Raw genomic sequence first — 21,702 nt, 5'->3', positions numbered from 1 at the left:
CTGTAATCAAGAATAGGAGGATGTGATGAAAGTGGAAGAGAGATGAAGACCTTCTGCCAAATGGAAGTGTCGAGTTGAGAGATATTTTGAGACAAGTGAGGAGATGTACAGTATGTTGATGCTATTTTGTTGATTGCCTTGTAGGTTAGTAGAATAATTTTATATTGAATTTGTTGAAAAACAGGCAACCAATGTAAAACAGACAGAGTGGCTCAACAGAGGAAGAACGATTTGCAAGAAAAATCAATCTAGCCGCTGCGCGAAATAGATCGAAGAGGTAACAGTCTGATTTGGTGAAGACCAGTAAGGAGGGTATTGCAATAGTCGATGCGGGAGATGATGAGTGCATGAATTAAAGTTTTTGCAGTACCTTGTGTATTCTGGAAATGTTTTTAGATGTGTGCAACATTATATAAATAGTCAGCGTGGGGAATAAAGGATAGTTGTGAGTCAAGGATCACACCTAGGCAGCAAACTTGCAGGGTGGGATTTATGGTCATGTTGTCAACAGAAATAGAAATGTCAGGCAGGATGCTTCTGTTGGTGGGTGGGAATACTATTAACTCTTGAAATTAACTTTTGAAAGACTGAGTTTGAGTTGGCGAGAGGACATTCAATAAGAAATGTCAGAAAGACAGTCAGTAATGCAGGACAACACAAATGGCGAGAAATCAGGAGAGGATAGATAAATTTGTGTATCATCCACATAAAGATGATACTGAAAATCAATTGGAGCTTATTAGTTTTCCAAGAAAAGTGGTGTAGACAGAGAATAGCAGATGACCTAGAACTGAGTCCTGTGGTACTCTAAATTATAAAGGAAGCGAAGTAGAGGTGGATCCAGAGAAATTAACACTAAAAGAGTGAACAGATAGGTAGGTTGAGAACCAGGATACGACAGTGTCTTGAATTCTTAGGTATTAAAGCATTTGTATGAGGAGATGTCAACAGTGTCAAATGCAGCTGTAACGCTCCGGTCCCGCAAATAGGTACCTGTCTCCTTACCTGCATTCCATTGATCTGGAAACTGCCATGTTTCAGTGTCAGACACTTTTCATTTATTCATGCAGCTATTATCAGATCTGCGCAGGTGCAAGTCTATTGCACTTCAGGGCCTCCTCCCTCTTTTCATTGGCTAAGCATTACTGGAGCACTATTTAAACCTCCTGGATTCACCTGTCTGATGCCTGTTATTCAAGCTTACTTCCTGCAGCCTGTGGTTCTGGTTCCTGTTCGCCTAATGGTTTGTGTGTATTTCAGCCTGCTCTCAGTTTGTGGCCTGTGTTGAACTATCGCTGTTCCAGTACCTCTCTTACCATCTCCAGTGTACTTCATCGTGACAGCTCCAGTTTTCTCATTTCTACCACTCAGAGCCGCTACTACGTCTGTGAATCATTAGCTGTTACTACGAGTTACCTCCGCTACTCCAGTCTGCTCTCAGTCTCTGTCCGTGTTGAACTATCGCTGCTCCAGTACCTCCATTAACATCTTCAGTGTACTTCATCGTGACAGTTCCAGTTCTCTAATGGCTACCACTCAGAGCTGCTACTACCTCTGTGGCTCATCAGATGTTACTACGAGTTACCTCCGCTACTCCAGTCTGCTCTCAGTCTGTGGCCATATTGAATTATTGCTTTTCCAGTACTTCCATTACCATCTCCAGAGTACTTCATTGTGACAGCCTCTGTTCTCTTACTGCTACCTCCCAGAGCCGCTACTACATCTATGACTCATCAGCTGTTGTCCTGAGTTACCTCCGCCTTTTCAGTGTGCTCTCAGCTTATGTCTAGTGTTGAACTTCCGCTGTTCCAGTATCTCTACTATCTACTCCTGAGTACACAATTGTGACAGCTCCTGTTCTCTCATTGTTATTCTGCCGAGCATCTATTCTCCTAGTGACTCATTGGCTGCTGACCATCAGCATATATTATTGTTGTTCCTGTATCTATACCACTTACCTGTGGGTTCCATCGTTTCTACCCGCTTCGTCTGGCTCCCCCACATCGTTCTGCTGTTCACTCACTCACGGGACCGTGACCTGCAGGTTTGGTGCCGCTAAGACCATACCTCCCTGCAGGGTTTCCTAGTGAAAACCACCTGCCTGTTAGAGTCCGTGCCCGTGAGGTGGCCCTAGCTATGTTCAGCAGAGCCTAGGGATGTATTTCCAGTAAGCCAACCGTGACAACATAGCATTAAGGCTGAAAAGTTCAATTTTGGAACTCCTCAAATGATAGAATCTTCCTCCACATGGTCGTGTCTCCTACAAGTCTTTAGGCAAACTGTATCCGGCTTTGATATGCATTTGTTTCAATAAGGGTTTTTTATTGCCATCTGTCACAAACGCCCAGCCTGTCCCAGATAGAGCAATCTGAACAGCTGGTCATGACTGGCGTCACTTAGCAACACCTTTTCTGCCACCACAAAGGATTTATTATGGTATCCTTACGTTCACCAGAACCACTTATTAATATTTTACACTTAAATCACATACATATGTAGCATGAGCCTCCCTCGGCTTCGTAAATTCACAAAGAATCACGGAGAACACACTAGATTAAAATTTAATCTGAAAAAATGCTTCCAAGGTTTAGTTACAAAAATTAATAACAAGCCATACAATATGTTGCACAAATAAGTTTCAGAAAATAAATCATAGTAACATAGTAACATAGTTGATGAGGTTGAAAAAAGACACCAGTCCATCAAGTTCAACCTATTTTGGATCTCCTGCGATCCTGCACTTATATTTGAAATTAATCCGGAGTAGGCAACCGCCCATCTGTTTCAATTTTGAAAATCCCCCCAGACTCAATATTGCAATCCAATTTTTACCCTATATCCACTACTATCCTTTATTTTAAATTAACGGTCGTATCCCTGGATACACCTTTCCGCTAAAAATTTGTCTAACCCTTTCTTAAACATATCTATTGAATCTGCCATCACAACCTTCCCTGGCAATGAATTCCATATCTTGACTGCCCTTACTGTAAAGAACCCCTTCCTTTGCTGGTTGTGAAATTTCCTCTCCTCTAACCTTAGGGGATGACCACGTGTCCTGTGTATGGTCCTTGGGGTAAAAAGTTCCCATGAAAGCTCTCTGTATTGACCCCTAATGTATTTGTACATAGTAATCATATCTCCCCTTAGACGCCTCTTTTCTAAAGTAAACATGCCTAAACTGGCTAACCTTTCCTCATAACTTAATGACTCCATACCCTTTATCAATTTTGTCGCCCTTCTCTGAACCCTTTCTAGTTCCAAATTATCTTTTTTATAGAGTGGTGCCCAGAACTGTACTGCATATTCAAGATGAGGTCTTACCAATGATTTATACAGTGGCAAAATTACACTGTCTTCCCTTGCATCTATGCCCCTTTTTATGCATGCCAATACTTTGTTTGCCCTTGCAGCTGCTGCTTGACATTGAGCACTATTGCTAAGTCTACTGTCTACGAGCACTCCCAAATCCTTTTCCATTATAGATTCTCCCAAATTAATTCCATTTAATTTATAGATTGCGTTCTTGTTTTTGATCCCTGAATGCATAACCTTACATTTATCTGTGTTAAACCTCATATTCCATTTAGCCACCCAATCCTCCAGTTTATTTAAGTCCCTCTGTAGAGAAGCTACATCTTGCTCTGATTTTATTACCTTACAGAGTTTAGTGTCATCTGCAAAAATAGAAACTTTACTCTCTAAACCATCACCAAGGTCATTAATAAATATATTAAAAAGGAGTGGTCCCAGCACGGAACCTTGAGGAACTCCACTTAAGACCTTTGACCAATTAGAAAATGTTCCATTTATCACAACTCTCTGTTCCCTATTCTCTAACCAGTTTTCGATCCAAGTACAAATTTTGATTTCTAGACCCAGTTCCCTAATTTTGTAAACCAACCTCTTGTGTGGCACTGTATCAAAGGCCTTTGCAAAATCTAAGTAGACCACATCTACTGTCCTGCCCTGGTCTAAGTTCCCACTAACTTCCTCGTAGAAACTAATTAGATTAGTTTGACATGACCTATCCCTCACAAATCCATGTTGATTCCCACTAATAATTTTATTGCGTACCAAGTAATCCTGAATACTGTCCCTTAAAATACCTTCCAGTAGTTTCCCCACTATTGATGTCAGGCTTACAGGTCTATAATTCTCTGGTTGTGATCTCGTCCCCTTTTTAAACAACGGCACCACATCTGCTATTCGCCAATCCCTTGGTACTGAGCCTGATGAGATTGAATCTCTGAAAATTAAGAATAGCGGTCTAGCTATTTCCGAGTTTAATTCCATAAGGACCCTTGGGTGTATGCCATCTGGACCTGGAGCTTTATTTATCTTAATATTCTTCAGTCGCCTTTGGACTTCTTCCTCTGACAACCAAGTATTAATTAATGGCATGGTTTCATTTCCATTTTTATGTATTACTCCTGCCATTTGTTCCTCTCTGGTAAATACTGAAGAAAAGAACGTGTTTAATATCTCTGCTTTTTCCTTAGTATCATTTATCAATTCACCCATCTCACTTCTTAGTGGTCCTATATTATCTTTTTTAATCCTTTTGCCATTTATATACTTAAAAAACTTTTTGGGGTTTGTCTTACTTTCTTTTGCAACGTGCCTTTCATTTTCTAATTTAGCCAATCTAATTTCCTTTTTGCATGTTTTATTACATTCCTTGTACCTATGGAAGGACTTCTCTGACCCTTCAGACTTAAACAATTTAAATGCATAAGAGTCACTACTTATCAGTTAAGACCTGGTGTGTGAAGGAACACAATTGAGAAAAATGGGACATTTCAGTCTTCATAGACCCTCTCATGAAAATGCACACTGTAATCTGTAAACTAGAAGATTTTAAACCCACCTTAGGAATTACATTTTCAATTAAATCAGATTGATTCCCAAAATGACACAGAGCTTTCCGAAGTAAATTATCTATCACTACGATATATTATTATAATTATCATTTATTTGTTAGGCGCCACAAGGTATCCGCAGCGCCGCACACAGTACTAACAGTAGACTATACAGGGTGAAACCATAAAGAACAATGAACAAAAAGTACCAATACTTCAGAAACTCTGACTGGTCATATGCAGTAAAGACGGAGCGGAAGAACAGGTATGGAGACAGGAGGAGAGGGGGCCCTGCTCATACGAGCTTACATCCTAAGGGAGGGTAAACAGACCAGGCACAAGAGGAGCCAGTTGAGGCAAGAGGAGAGAAGGGAGGACGAGCTAAAGGGAGGAGATGGGGGTTAAGTAGATGGTTCATAGGCTTTGAGGAAGAGGTGAGTTTTGAGTGCACGTTTGAAGGAGCACAGAGTAGGAGAGAGACGGATGGAATGAGGGAGGTCGTTCCAGAGAAGGGGGGCTGCACGGGAAAAGTCTTGGATTCTGGAGTGGGAAGAGGTGATAAGAGTGGAGGAGAGGCGAGCGCTGGGAGTGGGCAGGAGTGTGAATGGAGATGAGGCTAGAGATATAAGGGGCAGTAGAGTTGGAGAGAGCCTTGTAAGTGGTGGTGAGGAGTTTGAAAAGGATTCTGTAGGGGAAGGGGAGCCAGTGTAAGGCAAGGCAGAGAGGGGAGGCAGAGGAGGAGCGGCGTGAGAGGAAGATGAGTCTTGCGGCCGCATTGAGTATAGAGCGGAGGGGGGAAAGACGGGAGTGGGGGAGGCCAGTGAGGAGGAGGTTACAATAATCTAGGCGGGAGATGAGGAGTGTGTGGATGACAGTTTTGGTGGCAGCCTGAGAGAAAAGGACGGATGCGGGCGATGTTGCGTAGTTGGAAGCGACAGGCTTGGGCAAGGGAATGAATGTGGGGGGCAAAAGAGAGAGAGGAGTCGAGGGTGACACCCAGGCAGCGGAGTTGGGGGACAGAAGAGATAGTGGAGTTGTTGACAGTGATGGAGAGATCCAGATGGGATGGGGACTTAGATGGAGGGAAAACAATGAGTTCGGTTTTAGCAATGTTAATTTTGAGAAAGCGTGAGGACATCCAAGAGGAGATGGCAGAGAGGCAGTCAGATACACGAGAGAGGAGGGGGGGAAAGATCAGGAGAAGAGATGTAAAGTTGAATATCATCGGCGTATAGGTGATACTGAATGCCGAATGAGGTGATGAGAGCACCTAGGGAGGTAGTATAGAGTGAGAATAGTAGAGGGCCAAGAACAGAGCCCTTAGGGACTCCTACAGGGAGGGCGGAAGGGGGGAAGGATGATCCGGACATGGAAACCGAGAAAGAGCGGTTGGCGAGGTAAGAGGTGAACCAAGTGAGGACAGAGCCAGAGAGACCGAGAGTGAAGGGTCTGCAAGAGGAGGGGGTGGTCTATGTTATCAAAGGCTAGGATTATAGCCTGTAATAAGTTTAGGGGATTATAGCCTGTAATATTGGTGAAATCCCGTCCATACAGGTAGGGCTGTAGCTTTTGAAGTGCCCATATGATGGCTAGGCACTCTCGTTCTATGGTAGCATAAGCCAACTCTCGGGGGAGTAGTTTTCTACTTAGGAAAATGATAGGGTGCTCCTCCCCCTGCGCTGTCACCTGACCAAGGACAGCTCCTAGTCCATAGTTAAACTCGTTGGGCTGTACTATAAATCTCCATTTGAAATCTGGGGCCTGTAGCACAAAGGCCTGGGCCAGAGTAGATTCCAGAGCTGTAAATGCATACTCACAATCCTCTGCCCAATTAACCACCTGTGGTAATTACTATTTTGTTACGTCAGTCAGAGGTTTGGTTAGGGTGCTATAATGGGGCACGAACTTTCAATAATACCCAGCTGTACCTAAGAAAGACATGACCTGCTTTTTCGTGCTAGGGATCGGCCATGCCGTGATAGCCTCTACCTTACCTGGCTCTGGGCGGAGGATACCTCCCCCTACACGGTGCCCCAAGTACTGCAGTTCACGAATGCCAAGCTGGAAATTCTCTGGCTTGATAGTCAGATCTGCCTTAGTAATTCGGCCTAACACACTATTCAGATGGATCAGGTGCTCCTTCCAGGTCTGGCTGAATACTGCAATGTCATCCAGTAGGCAACTGCATATCCCTCCTGGTCCTCTAGCAGGTCATTCACCAGGCGCTGGAAGGACGCAGGTGGATTTTTCATTCCAAAGGACATAACCAGGAACTCAAACAGCCCAAATGGGGTGATAAATGCGGAGCTCATGTGCCTCGGGTGACAATGAGATCTGCCAGTACCCTCTACTGAGATCCATGATAGTGATGTAGCGTGCCTGGGCAAGTTCATCTAGTAGTTCATCTATCCTAGGCATTGGATAAGCATCAAAAACTGTGGTGTCATTCAATCTGCTATAGTCTACACATAACCGGATGCCACCACATTTCTTTGGGACCAGTACCACTGGGCAGCACAAGAACTGTGAGACTTTTGAATTATCACTAGCTGCAACATCTCGCCTATTTCCATTTTCATAGCTTCTAGCACTTCTATGGAAGTATGATATGATGGCTGTCTGAGGGGGTCTGGTTGCCTGTGTTTATATGATGTGTGACCAAGTGTGTTTTTCCAGGTTTCCCTGTAAAATGAGACTGATGGGTCCGTAGCATGTCAGCTAGCTGCTCTAGCTGAGAATCAGACAGTTCTTCACTGAAGTGGGCGTTTGCTAGGGTCCCTGCCCCTTTAACAGCAGCTGCTAAATCTACCAAGAGGTAAGACTCCTGTTCACTCTCAAGTAAGCTACACACAGCTAATACACAAACTTTCCTGTCATGATAAGCTTTGAGCATGTTGATGTGATATATCGTCTGCCTCTTTTGGCCCTCATCTTTTGCCACTACATAAATTACATCATTAATGCGCTGTACTATGGTGTAGGGGCCCTCCCAGGCAGCCTGCAACTTGTGCATAGGGATGAGAACCAGAAACTTTTGCCCCACCTCAAATATGCGTTCAATGCGTTGCATTGCAGTCATACCACAGCTTCTGTTTCGCCTGCGCAGCTTTCAGGTTGCTCTGTGCTACCCCCATTAAGGACTGCAATTTTTCCCTGAACTGATCTACATAGTGTACCACTGAAGTTTCTGGAGTGATCGATTTCCCTTCACACCCTTCCCTAATCAAATCTAAAGGGCCACGCACCCGGTGCCCATACAGGAGTTCAAAGGGTGAGAAGCCAAAGAGGAGGTGCGACAGGAACCTCTCCCAGTCTCTTCCCTGCGACTCCACAAAAGTCCTAAGCATTTCTTTTAGGGTGCCATTAAGGCGTACGCACAGTCCGTTGGCCTGCGGGTGTTACAGGGAAGTAATTAAATGATTCACCTGCATCTTTTTACAAACACTCTGCATGAGGTTAGACATAAACTGGGTAATTTAATCAGTTAACATTTCTTTTGGGAACCCCACACTGGAGAAAAAAGTGATAAGGGCATCTGCTACTTTGTCTGAGCGAATGTTGGAAAGAGATACTGCTTCTGAGTACCTAGTAGCATAATCCACTACAGTCAGAATGTACTAAGTCCCTGAGCTATTGGGAATGGTTAGGGGATCCCCAATATCCACAGCAACCTATTCAAAGGGTTCTGATATGATGGGCAGGGGAATGAGAGGTGTCCTCCCCACATCACCAGACTTCCCAACAACCTGGCACACATGGCATGAGCGACAGTATTTGGCTATGTCAGTCAGCATGCCCGGCCAGTAAAAATTATGTACCAAACGAGCTTTAGTTCTGGCAACACCCAAATGTCCTGCTAGGGGTATCTCATGGGCTACTTTCAGAAACCCATCCCTGTAGGTTTGAGGTACAACTAGTTGCCTGTCAGCAATTACATCTGGATGCATACTCGTGACACTTTTCTCTCTGTACAAAAGGCCATGTTCCAAAAATTCTATCTTCCTTACTGTCAAGACAAGATTGACTGACCTTCCCCCTTACTGTCGATAAACTGGAATCAGTGTTTTGCTTTGTTTTAAAAGTGTCACTTCCAAGCTTCTCAGTGTTACAGTGTGGGTAGTTCATTCAAATCACTGAATGAATCTGCAGCGTCTATAGTGAGGGAGGGGGTGGAGGGGGACTAGCTTCTAGTGAACTTTCCTCCATACTTTCAGGGGTTAATGCACAGCTCCTCTGTGCTGCACTCTGGGTTACTGTTGCTAAGACATAGGATACATTTCCACACTTTGGGTCACATTCAGAACTAGGCACATGTAAATCGATCTAACTACCTAAAACATTAGCAGACATGGCATTCACAATCCAGGGGATTTAAAGTCTTAGCCTCTCCACCAAGAGCATTATCATCAAACCCATTGGCACATGAGCCCTCCCTCTGCATCACAGGTACCTGTAATCTGCATGAGTATTCTCAGCAGCACATGAAATTTCATTACATATTTTTGCACTTAGTTTATGCTGGTCAGCAGAGTTCACCTGATAAAGAATAGGGTTAGTTTGCACCAGTGCATCAGCAATTACATCACTTTCATTTATATAAGCAGCGTGCATTCTTCCCAAATCAGTCCCCAACAATACCGTGGCAGCCAGATTATCTATTATCCCAACGTCTCATATTGCTCTGCCAGATCCCCAATCTAGGTACACTCTGGCTAGGGGTACTGCAGAATTTAGGCCCCCCCACTCCTCGCACAGCAATAGTCTTCCCAGGAATAATGTTCTCTGGGCTCACTAGAGCTGGATGTACAAGAGTCAGGTCTTCACCAGAGTCTAACAACCCAAGTGCGACTTGATGTCCTAACTTAACCGCTTGCGGATTGTCTCTGGGGCGTTCTTGGGGTCCTCCTGCACACAGGACGGCCAGCACTGCCTTTCCTGCTGGGCCCCCCACAGGAGAAGGAGTTGTTTTCTTCTTCCTGGGGCAATTGAAACGAATGTGCCCCACTTCATCACATGTAAAACACCTGCGGCCAGTTGCCAAAACAGGATTTCTCCCCGAACCCCCCTAAAAGGTGCAGTAACAGCTGGTTTGGTTGACGGGGAACTCAGGGGTGATTTTCCAGGTTGCCTCTCTTTCCAGGTAGTTTCCCCTGGTGCTCCCCAACTCTTCTTTGTTACAGGAGCCCTGGTAATTGTCGGCCAGGCTAGCAGCCGCTTGCGCTGTCTTAGAGTCACGATCCACAACCCATTCCCTCACCTCAACTGGGCTCAGTGTGAGGAACTGCTCCTGGAGAATAAGATCCTTTAGCTTATCATAGTCCAGTACCTGCAATCCCTCAATTCACTGATGTATCATGGATGATAATTGTGATAACAGTCCGGCATAAATAGCAGGTAGACTGCGGCGTGAGTTTCGGAATTTCCACCGGAAAGACTCAAGAGTTGAAACGAATAACAAAGCTTTCTTAATTGCGAAATAATCACCGTCCAGTTCCTGGGGATGGTCTGCAAATGCTTGCAAAGCTTTCCCTCTCAGTCCAGGGGTTAAATAGCTGGCCCATTCACTGGGGTCTGGGTTTTTCCTACCCGGACCTCGGTCCGCCGACTGGCTGTTGAGCCAGGCTAGTTCCAGATGGTGTTCGCGTTCGGCTTGACGCTCTGCAGTGGCAGCCTCCCTGTCTGCACGGGGTTCTGCAACCTCTTGGAGTTGCTGGATCAGCCGCAGTGAGGTTCCATTATCAGCATTCTTCAGCTGCTTGAGAACATTATGAAGGTAACTATCTGGGGTAGACTCCTCACTTGGTTCAACAGAGGTATTTGTGGTAATGTCCAGTGCTGACTGCTCACCTGAAGCAGAGAGGTTTTCTCCACTGCCTCCACCGACACTTAGCTTCTGATCAGCCTCCTTAAGCGCTTGAATCAGTTGCTCTCAGTTCCTGCCGGGGACGACAACAAGTCCTCTTTCAACACACAAAGCCAAAAGCTCGTCCTTTTTCCTCTATTTATAGTCATGGGCCATCCTGGACCTCACACTTCCACCAAATAAAAAATAGAAAAAGGCAAAGAAAAAGGGGGAAACAGAAATTATTTGCGCAGTATGTCTTTTAAAAAAATGTAACAGCCTTGAGCGTAATCTCGGGTTAATTAGGATGCTGACTCTCTCTAGAATCCCATACCAGTAATTCACTTAAGTTCTTATGATAAAAAGAAAAATATCAATCCCACCAAGCTGCCAACCACTTTGTCCTCAACGACCAGTCTATCCCAGAAACAGCAATCTCAGCAGCTGGCCATGACTGGTGTCACCTTAGTCACTTAGCAATGAATACACCTTTTCTACCACCATGAAAGATTTATTTTGGTGTCCTTACATTCACCAGAACCACTAATTAATGTTTCACACATACACATGTAGCATGAGCCTCCCTGTGCTTCGTAAGTTTACAAAGAATCACTGATAACACACTAGATTAAATTTGTTTAATCTGAAAAAAATGCGTCCAAGGCTTAGTTGCAAAAATGAATAACAAGATATACAATATGTTGCACAAATCTGTTTCAGAAAATAAAATAGGAAATAAAATCCCTTTTATTTCCTATTTTGTATTTTCCTATTTATTTCCAAAATCAGTCAGAGTCATTATTTAATAGTTAAGACCTGGGGCCTGATTCATTAAGGAACTTAAGTAAGAAATTTCTTGCCTAAGTCTCCTCGACAAAACCATGTTAAAATGCAAGGGATAAAAATTATTTTTCTATTTTGCACATAAGTTAAATACTGGCTGACTTGTCATGTAGCACACAAATACTTGATAGCTTATTTGTACACTGAAATTTAAAGTTGATATTTGTGTGCTACATGAAAAAACTGACATTATTTACATTATGTGCAAAATAGAAAACTAATTTTCACCCCTTGCATTTTAACATGGTTTTGTCCAGGAGCCTTAAATAAGAAATTTCTTGCCTAAGTTCCTTAATGAATCAGGCCCCTGGTGTGTGAGGGAACACAATTGAGAAAAATAGGTCATTTCAGTCCCTCATGAAAATGCACACTGTAATGTCTAAAGCAGAAGATTTTACACCCTTTGTACAGGCTCTTCACCCCCACCTTAGGAATTACATTTTCAATTAAGTCAAATTGATTCCCAAAATGACACAGAGCTTTCTGAAGTAAATTATCTATCACTAAGATATATGTTTGGGCACCGCAGAGAATCTCTCACCTCTGCTCGAGTCGCTAGATGGTTTACGACTTTGGGGCTTCAAACTCCTCCAAGATCCTTATCTATCCTGGGCCTGGCTAGTTTCAAAAGATTACTGACACTTGCATAAGTTCAAACTCATGTCATCTAGCAAAGCACACATTGAGAATACATTACAAGGTTACATAAAATATTCACATTGTCATACATGAATTCAACAGAAAATAACAATCAGTCATTAGATATACTGCATAATCGTCACACCATCCTTCCATAAAATCCAGGTTTATGAAGCGTGCATGGTGTTGTTGTCTCATGCACATTTACTCTCATCTCGGTTATGGAAGACTGTAGCCTCTTATTGGCCTCCTTTCCTACAGCTTGTCTTGCCTACACACTTCATTTTGGAGGCCAGTCTGTTTTAGGCAGCTCACAGTTGTTCCAAATAATCTCCATTTTTGTATAATGGAATTTGCTTTAGGGTATAATCAATTCCTTGGAAATATTCTTGTATCCTTTTCCTGATATGTACTTGCCAATTACCTTGTCCCAGGTCTGCTTGGAATGGTCTTTTGTCTTTATTTTGTAGTCTTTGCTTGGGGGGAGGTCACAGATACAGGTGAATGTATGCTGTAATCAATTGACACAACTGCACACTGATGGACTCCAATAAACTATTAATGTGACTTGCAAAGAAAGTTGGTTACCTCAGTTTTTGGTTCTTAATTAAATTTGTACAAATTGTTGTGTAAACTTTTTTTTGGCACATTATCGAGTACTTTGTGCTAATTAGTGGTTTCACTTTGTAACACAGCAAAATGTTAAAAAGTCCAAGGTGGGTGAATACCTTTTATAGCCACTGTACACAACATGAAACAAGTTTTGTATAATCAGTTGCCATAAATATTGTCAGCGGTTAGGTACATGATAATTAAATATAGATCAGATAATATCAAGTTATGTTACAAACTAGTACAAAAGTTTAATATAATTTTTGAAAAGTGTAACAAAATTGACCTTAGTTTTTAATTTCAAGCATTAACTAGATAAATCCAAATAATTATTACACAATTTACACTTTTTTTTATTAGTCTTTCCTAGATGCGAGGCAACCACCAACCAAGGGAGAAGAGTGGGTGTAGGCAGAAGCCTGAGGAGGAGCTGCACCAGCCACTTCTCGGGGACACCAACTACTTCTCAGTCTGCTAGTCCGGTACATTCACCATCAGTAGGCCTCCTTGAGACAGTAGATAAAAGCTTGAACAAGACCTATGCAATGTTGGAAACCATGAATACAAGTCTGCAGGAGATGAAGGACCAGCAGGCATACTATCTAGAGTGAATGGCATCTGCCATACAGAGGGTTGGCACTTACCTTGCTGCTCTTTTCAATCAGCTGGTCCTGCATCTGCCTGATGAGCCTGAGGGAGCAGAGGGCCCAACATCTGAATCTGTTCCTGCAGCCACTAGTGATTGAGCCCCTAGGAGCCAGGTGCAGAGAGCCATTTATAAGATCATCCCTGGGGAAAAAAGTATTGTTAAAGTGTAATTTTAATAAATCAATATGATTGTATCTTTAATTGTCATTTTATTGTATTTTACTATGACACTATCTGCCCTTAATAAATAGGAAAAAAACAAGATTCCTATATTGGATAAATTACCTTTCATTCAGACAGTCTGTCTCTGTATTAAAATTAGTTACTTTGAATGCTAATAAAGGGTCTCATTTATAACTGGTGAATCTAATCTATATGTAAAAAACACTAGGATTGCACATATAGTTAGTATAAACTACAACCTTTTATTGTATTCACAAGTCATACAAAAACACCTATATTATTATGGTTTAACTTTTCAATCTGCAGTTTAAACATATTATAATTGATGAGTCCTAACTCCTGCTACCATGCTCCTATGACACGTTTAAACCATCAACATACCTTAATGAATAAAGACACGGACAACTGTTAAATTTAACTAATTTCGTTGCGATTTATTAATTGGACTATAATTGGCTTAGAATTTTAAACCGGTGGTGGAGAAGGCAAGGATGGTGAGGCGACCCCGATTGTGTCAAACTTACCAAACAGTGTATGGCCCTGAGGCACTAACCACTTGTACCAGGACAACTCCTTTACGATTGGCCGATGCTAAATCTGGCTTCAGTTCACCTGTCCCCCTTCTGGGCTCACAATGCCCTGCCCGTACAGAGCAGGCCAAGGAGTTCTGTTTAAAGAACCAAGAGCCAAGGTGCTTCGAAGAGGGTAATGCCCTTAGGCCAATCAGCGGTAGCACCGTGTGACCGGTTGCCGACTCACCAAATTTGCCTTCCTGCCAAAGCTGGAGGTCCCTGGGACCTACAGCCCGCCACCGATTGCCCTACATGCCTCCTCCATCCCTCTAAATAGCTGCTTGATAAAGAAGACTAACCCGTCGTCCGAGAGGTGTACCCCGTCTGCCTGGTATAGCTGGACCTGGTTAACTGCTATTTGGGTGTGTTTAATGCTAGCCCCGCCTAGGGACCGTACCACTCTACCTACGTTTTGATTCAGCTTCTTGACGACATGCTTCATAATCGCAGGACTGATGGGGGATCTCCAAGCTAACCTGGGTATGACTTCGGACCAGCAGAGATGTACTGAAGGCCATTGTGCTCTAATTGTTTTCAAACTCTCCCTGATGGCTATAATCAAATCAAGGGATTTACCTGACCCCACATCATTGCCCCCCAGGTATATTATCAATATATCCGGGGCGCTATCTTTCGAAATTTTCACGGACAGCAGGGGAATTAAGGCTGACCATTGCATACCTCGCCTACCCAACCATCGTATACTAACTTGTTTGTGCCCCACCTTGATCCTATTTTTGGCCTCACTATGCCTGGCCGCCCATTGAATGTACGAATGCCCGATGACCCATACCCGGATCTTCCCGGCCGCAGTACCTGTGGGTTAAGCAGAATAAAATAATATCAAACCTTGTCTTATATTAATAAGATGCCACCTGCCATAAAGGTAGATCAACTAATAACTGTCAACTACAGAACAAACGTAAAACAAACACAAAGGGGGGAGGGGGGGTAAGTTTCCGGTAGCCCCAATGAAGGCAAAAACCCCGGCGGCACACCACTAATCAGGCCTTAGTCCGGGAAGAAAGCTGGGGAAGATCCTTCATGCCCCCACATAATATGGTGGGCGGTTAATCCCAGCACTACCGACAGGGGGGGGGGATGGGAGGGAGTTGGTAGGGGAGGGGAGTGGAGTGGAGGCAAGACAAAGCCCGGATTGGGTACAGAAACACATGGCAGTATAAACGTCTAACCCTTGCTTACCATCCCTTGCCAACCTGTCATATGGATCCTGAGGACTAGGGGCGTATGTATCGCTTATAAGCATCCGACTTCCAATGCCCCAGAGCTTTAATGCTGTCTATGGAGGCCCCCGACTGAGCCGCCCCAGTCGCAGCCCCGATTCAGAATGAATGTGTGCCATACTGTGAAGGGTCTAACCCGGATAGCTGCAAAGTTTTCTTAAGCAAGGCATTGAATTGATATTTGGTCAAAGATGCCCCATCTAAGTGCACTAACCAAGGCACGCCCATGGGGGGACATACTGTTGCAAAGCGATTACACCATGCCACTGGGCATATGTCCGTGTCTTCCGTTACCTTCATTAGCAACCAATGCCCCTTGCCCCCTTGGTCGGTTTTGGATCGCAGAATCTTACATGCCACCTGCGAGGCACCCACTTTGACCGCCTTGCCGAGTAAAGCGTTGCCTATCTTGTGCTGTGACTGTGCTACTAGCTCGCTCACTCTAAAAGCGCCGAAAAAGGCCATAGTAAATTATGTGCTAAATAGGACTGTCTCGTATTTGCTGTCTGCTCCTTGCCTTAACGCCTATATGAGTTGTTTTAAAATGCCCACTGTTACCGGCTGCCTGACATCTTCTTTCCTAGGCTGCAACTTACCCCATCCCTTGTGGGCTCTACTGATCAAGAAATGCTTTGTTATGTCCTCTCTCCCCAATGTACGGGCTGAAAAGGATATGCCTGCAGCAGGGAGACTGAGGCCTTTGAGGCACCTGCTAGGTATTTATCCCATATGAAGGCCATGATGTCATCTGTCCCTGGCTGGTCTACCCTTCCTTTTGCTTTCAGGAAACTGCGCCATTGAAGCCACCCTGCCCGATACGCTCTCCTGGTGCGCGGGGCTAATGATGTCTCCGCTAGCTCTCTTATGCCGACCCGATGATCTGCCAAATATAAGGCGGAAAATTCGTACCTTCCGAATAAGCCTGTGGTGCCAGCTCTCGAAAGCGTTGCCATTGCTGGCGAGACAGGGCGTCTGCTAGTCTATTGTCAACCCCTGGCACGTGTAGAGCCCTAAGTGAAATGTCGTGCTCCAGGCATCTTAGAACCATGTGCCTCAGGAGATTGATGGCTTGCGGTGATGATGCGCTCTATCTATTTATACATTCCACTACCCCCAAGTTGTCACACCAGCACACTATGTCCCTTCCTCTCAGCTCCGCGGCCCACAATTCGATGGCAACCACTATGGGGAAAAGTTCTAATACCAAGAGGTTTTTGGTCAGGCCACTCGTGGTCCAGGACATGGGCCAAGAGGCTGCGCACCAAGCCCCTTGGAAGTAGGCCCCGAAGCCCCATGACCCGGAGGCGTCCGTATGAAGATCTAGTGCGGCGGAAGCTACTTCCGCGGAAGGCCAGATGCGCACCCCGTTGAATGTGGAGAGGAATTCTGACCAGATTGCCAAGTCTCCCCTTATGTCCTTGGACAGATTTAATCTGCTATGGGGGCTTTTTAGACCTGCAGTTGCTAATTAAAGCTTCCTGCAAAAGACTCTGCCCATTGGTATGACCCTGTATGCAAAGTTGAATGACCCCAAAAGAGATTGCGCTTGCCTCAATGTAATATTACGCGCCGCCAGAGCTGAAGCTATGTATCCCTGCAACTTCACCACTTTGTCTTTGGACAGGCGGCAACACCTATCTATTGTGTCGATCTTGATCCCCAGGAAAGAAAGGCAATGGGAGGGAACTTCGGTTTTGTCATGCGCTACTGGGACACCGAGGACCCTAAATAGCGCTTGCGATGCGCTGAGTATATCTGCGCAGACCGCTTGGTTAGCTGGGCCTATGAATAGGAAGTCATCTAAGTAGTGTGCGATGCACCTATGACTCGTCCCCGCCTGAATACACCAGTGTAAGAACGAGCTAAATTTTTCAAAGAAGGCACAGGACCTATCAATGTTATAACCATCTTGTAGCTTAAAACCCATGAACTTGAATGATTGAGGGTGCAGTGGCAGTAGCCGGAATGCTGCCTCAATGTCCAATTTCGCCATTAGAGCCCCCTGGCCAAATGATTTCACAATGTTTAGTGCTAACTCAAGGGAGGAGCTGGAAAAGGACCTACCATCCGGCCTAACTGCACTTCTTTTTTTACTTTATCGCTGATTATACGGGGCAGGGCATAAGCTGACTTTAAGTTTTTCACTGCTTTGGCTTTTACTTCTTTCTTTACCGGGAGTTTAAATCCAAATTCGAAACCGTTACGTAAAAATGATACCAGCGCCGTGTCTGAAGATAGCCGGAACCAACGCTCCAGCTCCTTTAGATTGATGGGGGAACTGGCTTTATTAATTAGCGGAGTTGGGGGGACCTCGACCTTTGCTATCTTTTGCGGTGGGACGGGGGAAATCTTTCGCTGAGTGGGGACCTCTGCATCGCCCGCAAATGTGCCTGTACTTGCAAGCGGCTCCACAGGTGCACGACCTGTGATTGAATGCAAAGCACCTATTGCGCTCTCCTTGGTGCGTGCCTTGCCTCCCTTGTTGCAACCTAGCGACAGGAACCGACTCGGGTGCGTTCGTACTGGGGCGTACCATGTCCAACCAGACTTATACATCTTTACAGCCAAATGGAATTATGTGTTGGCCTGATAGCCTTTTTCTAAAGCCCTCGTCATATTTGCGCCAATGAGACTTCCCATCATTAGTGACGTGTAAGAGCATTTAACCATGTCCGTGCCGCGCCCTACCGGCCTACTTGGTATGCAACTTTCTTTACCCTGCGTGCTGCCCCCCACGAAATGTGCATGTAGAATCTTCATTAGCTTGTGTGGTCCCTGCTCTTCGTCTGACCCTTCATCACTGGACCCTAATGGTGGACTATGTGTCTGTGCACGATCTATCTCCATCTTATCCTGCTCACCTGATGCGCCCGCTACTCCCACTGCTGGCCTCCTGCAGCGTTGTTGTCGTCGGCCCCTTGCATCCGAATGGAATGTACTGGTGTCCGATTGGCCGTGCTTGGTGGTTCATCCAGTTTCGTGGCCTCCCCCGATGTCTCAGCCGTGGTTGCCTGCGTTACTGACAGAATGACAGGGTTAGTCCGGCTTGCGCCGTCCGACATGTTGGGGGGTTGCGCAGCGCCTTGCTGCGACTTTACTACCACTACCTGCAACGTGTTCTGTTCTAGTGATGGTCCCCCCACTGGTGCTGTGGGGGGCAGGGTTGGGGGCTGATTGGGCACCCGGGGGAGGGAGTGGGTGCAAGCGCAACGAGCTGGGCATGCGGCTGGCGATATGTCGTGCGTAGGGCGGGGGTCAACGTAATGGTCTTCCGTACTCGGCTCCCCACTGTTGTGGCCGTATTCAAAGATAACTTGCGGGAAACGACAAAAATCAGTATAAAAACGATACTGTGATGCTACTCAGCCTGTCCAGTGATGTTGTCCTGTTGCTTTCCAGCCGGGTAAGAAGGACTGAATGTGCCTGTGCCCGGCGTATACTTCTCTGGACGACAACGCCCACTCCCCTCCCATTGGCTGGCTACTGGAGGGGAGTTACCTTCTCGGCTGCAGGTACCATTTGTTGTCCCTATCACCTGAGTTTAGGGACGTTTCGCTTAGGGCTGCACTTGTCATTAGGCCCAAATATATAATAAAACAATATGCATTATTTGTGTTTTAGAATATGTAACACTTCTAACTGAAATATTGTTTAATCACATAATCTTGAAAGATGAGTTGCTATTGTGAGTGGGAACGATCAAGCTCAACATTCACTGCCTCCTAGCCAGGAACCTGGACCTCCTCTTCAAACGGCACCCCACACATAATTACAATGTCATGAAAAATGGCACACAGCACAATAATGTCACATACAACATCCAGTGCATAGATGAGGGTTCTATCTGACTGGTCAAGGCAGTGAAAATGGGCCTTGAGAAGTCCAAAAGTTTGTGCTCTCTAGATCATCCTGTTATTCGACTTTAGGGAAGACTGAGATTATTCTTCCTGATAGTTTGGTTTTTATGAGTCCTCCATGTTAAAAGTTCTTTCCCTTTCATTAAAAAAATGTACACTTTTTATGTCTGATTATTTGTAATTACATTGGGTAACAGGAATAAGGGCTTGAACTTCAAAGATCTCTGCCTTCTAGGTGAGCAGTTATTTCCAGGCATTGCTGTCATGGAAAACTCCTGGAAACTGATTTATTGGCCAGAATAATTCCAATCTTAATCTTAACAGTTGAGTTGCAAATAAATTACATTACAGCTAAGATTAGAATATATGCTACAGTGGGGACTAAGGTCCACTAAATCAGCACAGTTCATACATTCTTATATTAATGTGTTCAGCAGCAAAATGTCCATGGAAATCATATGACTATATTGGCAACTATTCTACTGAAAAGGAACATCCACCAAGCAAGTGTAAAAATAAAGTTTGTTTATGACACATCTCCAAACTGAGTTGCTCAATCAACTTTCTTTTTAAACATTTAATTCACGTCAGGCTGCCTGTTGCTGAGTGGGCTGGGAGCTACGCCTACAGATGCTGCACGTGTGACTCGTGCTGTGTGATTAGTGCTGTACCAACTTCCAGGGCTGCCAAGAGGAATTCAGGGCCCCGGTACAACAAATTCATGGGGCCCTGACCTTATAGTTGAGTAAGCAAAAAAATTTTGCGCCACCGTAAATTATCCATGGGTATGGTCACACAATTGGGGGCGTGGCAATGCGCCATTGGGGCGTGGCTAGCACAATAAAATAACTAGGTCCTGAATTCCCCAGAGTGTGACATTTGTCCAAGCACTCCTGACTTTCAGGACATCTAGCACCCTTGTGTAGTATAGGAAGAATGCAGTGTGTACAGAAACAGTTCAGTCTTGGCCTGCGCCCACTGGGCATTGGCATTGTCCCTACTAGAATCACAACATTTCACACACTATGCTGCTCTGTCCTACCTGTTCTTCTCACTTTTACCACATGTGGCTGCTGGTTTCTTTAGTTGCGGCTTGTCCGGATCCTGGAATGTTGGAGGACCTATTTGGAAAAAAAATGGCTACATTTAGAAAATTACAGCCAGCCCCACCGTTAAATCAATAACATCCATGATTAATAATTAGGCCTTCCTCCAGCCCCAACATTAAAATAGTATTCCCATTACCCCACAAACAAAATAGCAGCCATCAATTAGCCACCATCTACCTCACACACACTACATTGCCAAAAGCTCCGTGCCATCACACACACATTACTGTGCCCCTTTATCATCACCACGCTATGCCCCCTTATGATCACACTGCGCCCTCCATGCTGCCTTTGCCCCTTTCTTTAACCCCCTGTGCCATGCTGCTATTGTCCCTCCTTTCTTTAACCCCTCTGTCATGCTGCTATTGTCCCTCCTTTCTTTAACCCCTCTATGTCATGCTGCTTGTTCCTCTTTTCTTTAACCCCTCTGTGTCATGCTGCTATTGTCCCTCCTTTCTTTAACCCCTCTGTGTCATGCTGCTATTGTCCCTCCTTTCTTTAACCCCTCTGTGTCATGCTGCTTGTCCCTCTTTTCTTTAACCCCTCTGTGTCATGCTGCTATTGTCCCTCCTTTCTTTAACCCCTCTGTGTCATGCTGCTTGTCCCTCCTTTCTTTAACCCCTCTGTGTCATGCTGCTATTGTCCCTTCTTTCTTTAACCCCTCTGTCATGCTGCTATTGTCCCACCTTTCTTTAACCCCTCTGTGTCATGCTACTTGTCCCTCCTTTCTTTAACCCCTCTGTGTCATGCTGCTATTGTCCCTCCTTTCTTTAACCCCTCTGTGTCATGCTGCTATTGTCCCTCTTTTCTTTAACCCCTCTGTGCCATGCTGCTTGTCCCTCTTTTCTTTAACCCCTTTGTGTCATGCTGCTATTGTCCCTCCTTTCTTTAACCCCTCTGTGTCATGCTGCTATTGTCCCTCCATTCTTTAACCCCTCTGTGTCATGCTGCTATTGTCCCTCCTTTCTTTAACCCCTCTGTGTCATGCTGCTATTGTCCTTCCTTTCTTTAACCCCTCTGTGTCATGCTGGCATTGTCCCTCCTTTCTTTAACCCCTCTGTGTCATGCTGGCATTGTCCCTCCTTTCTTTAACCCCTCTGTGTCATGCTGCCACCCCCCATTTTCCTCCCTTCACTTACCTTTACTTCTCTCTTCTTTCTTGTCTTCTCTGCTGCTCTGTGCTCCATTGCTCCAGACTGACTGAATGCTGGGCGTGACATGTTGATGTCACACCCGGCATTCAGTCAGTCTGGAGCAATGTAGCACAGAGCAGCAGAGAAGAGGGACGCCG

The 21,702-nt window shown here is 44.9% G+C and overlaps 1 long non-coding RNA gene across 1 annotated transcript; it reads right to left on the bottom strand.

Moving 5' to 3' along the window:
• Positions 1-13,139: 13,139 nt before the first annotated feature.
• LOC142107155 (uncharacterized) lies at positions 13,140-20,531 on the bottom strand. The gene is made up of 4 exons (XR_012679887.1): positions 20,345-20,531; positions 18,307-18,464; positions 13,443-13,587; positions 13,140-13,304 (listed from the first exon to the last, which is right to left on the bottom strand). It is a non-coding gene; the product is annotated as an uncharacterized LOC142107155 (long non-coding RNA).
• Between the last annotated feature and the right edge of the window lie 1,171 nt (positions 20,532-21,702).

Source organism: Mixophyes fleayi, chromosome 11 (genome assembly GCF_038048845.1).
Source record: "Mixophyes fleayi isolate aMixFle1 chromosome 11, aMixFle1.hap1, whole genome shotgun sequence".
In the NCBI taxonomy this organism is placed as follows: Eukaryota; Metazoa; Chordata; class Amphibia; order Anura; family Limnodynastidae; genus Mixophyes; species Mixophyes fleayi.
The sequence above is the reverse complement of the archived record's forward strand: the minus strand, read 5'-3'. Positions and strand labels throughout refer to the sequence as shown.